Below are 2,150 nucleotides of genomic sequence, written 5' to 3'. Positions count from 1 at the left end.
AATTTCTGGATCATATAATAATTCTATTTTGAATTTTTTGAGGAATCACCATGCTGTGCATCATTGTTGCTGCACCATTTTACACTCCTAACATCTCCCCAAGCCTTCTTTATTGTGTATATGCAGTGGCTGTGCATGTTTCATATATGAGACCAGGAGATCAAGCTTGTTCATACATTTTTGAAATTAATGTCTTTGCTTTTTTGTCTGCTTAAGCTATCAAGCTCAAGAGGGATGCTTCAAAAATCTCTCTCTTTGGTGCTGTCATTATCTAATGTCAGGTACTTTACATTCTTTTCTTAACAAAAACCTCACTTAAATATATGTGTTTTTATTTAATTGACTAGGCGAGGTGAGAGAAACATCCATCCGTTGCCTCCTGTATGTGCCGCCTTGGGGGATCAAACCTGAAATCTTTTGGTGCATAGCATGACTGAGCCATCTGGCCAGGGTAGTATTTTACATTTTTTTAATTTCCCCTCATGCCAGGTCTTCAAATTCTGCACAGCATTTTACTTCAATAGCACATTTCAACTCTTACCGTCGCATGTTTGAGTAGTTTTGTCTTTTTTTCCCTTCATTGATTGTGAGACTATGTTTTTAAGCCCATACACATTTAGAGTTGTTATATTTTTATGACAGGGACTTAGTTATCACTAGTAATGCTTTCTACAGTAAAGTCTACGTTGTCTGATAATAACAGCGTTAAACTAACGTTCTTTCTGGCTATAGATAGATAGATGTAAACACGTTACTGGATTCTAATTCTTATCCAGCCTGACAATATTTGTCTTTTGAGTATTTAGACCAACCCAGTCCAATAGGATTGGCATGTGAGCCATCAATATATTTAAACTAGAGGCCTGGTGCCTGAAATTCGTGCACGGGGCGGGGGGGTGTCTCTTAGCCCAGCCTGCACCCTCTCCATTCTGGGACATAATAATTTAAAATTTTCCAGCAGCCACAAGGTTTTTAAAAATGGTGAAATTAAATTTAATGATATATTTTATTTAACAACATATCCACCTCTCACAATCTGGGACTGCTGGCTTCCAACTGATCTGCCAGCCTGCCTGATTGCCCTTAACCGCTTCTACCTGCCAACCTGATCACCCCGTAACCACTCCCCTGCCAGCCTGATCTTGCCCCTAAGTGCCCTCCGCTGCCGACCTGGTTGCCCCCAAATGCCTTCCCCTGCCGGCCTGATCTTGCCCCCAACTACGCTCCCCTGCTGGCCTAATCGCCTCTAACATTTCCATCTTGCTTTTCCCTTCTTCCTTGCCTTGTTTTCGATTTTTCTTTTTCTCATCCCAGTCTCTTCTTCTTCTTAATAGGGAAATGACCCCACTTTATTCCTATCCTTTTAGGACACTTCCGGAGATACTTTAATTTATAAATTTAATCTATCAAAATCTCACGCTGTTCAGTCTTTTTTGATTCCAAAGCTTCTGGAATGGTCTTCCTGTATCCACTCTCACCTCCTCCAGGCGGTTCTCCTCACACTAGTCAAAGCAAGATTTTGATTAGACATTTTGTTGTTGTTGTTAATCTTCACCCCAGGATATTTTTTTCTATTGATTTTTAGAGAGAGTAGAAGGGAGGGATATAGGGGGAAAGAGAAAGTGAGAGCAACATCGATATGAGAAAGACACATTGATTTGTTGCCTCAGCATGAGCCTCATCCAGGACTGGGGATCGAACTTGCAATTCAGGTAGGTGCCCTTGACTGGGAATCAAACCCATGATCCTTTGGATGGAGGGACAACACTCTAATCACTGAACACACCGGCCTGGGTGGTTGCACCTTTTTTTTAAAAACATATCACACTTATTTAAGATCATACATGAGGAGAGAGAAAATGGTAGAGGTATAGACGGACGTGTCCTGTGCCTTGTCCAGGAGCAGATAAGAGTGAGCAGCTGAAACGGGTAACATACAGCCTGAATAGGCAGAGGATATTCAGCTGAGAGGCAGTTTGCAGTTGGGAAAGACAGAGAACTCCCGGAAAAAGGGGACGGTTAGAGACTGTGGCTGAAATCTCTCCCGGTGCGCCGGCTCAGCCGCGGAGACCGCTCCATCTTGAGTGGCTGTTACCGGCATCCAGAGATCGGCTACTAACCTGGAAACAATGGATCTCAAGCAGCGCGAC

Source organism: Myotis brandtii, unplaced genomic scaffold, assembly GCF_000412655.1.
Source record: "Myotis brandtii unplaced genomic scaffold, ASM41265v1 scaffold4446, whole genome shotgun sequence".
In the NCBI taxonomy this organism is placed as follows: Eukaryota; Metazoa; Chordata; class Mammalia; order Chiroptera; family Vespertilionidae; genus Myotis; species Myotis brandtii.
Note: the sequence above shows the minus strand (reverse complement) of the source record.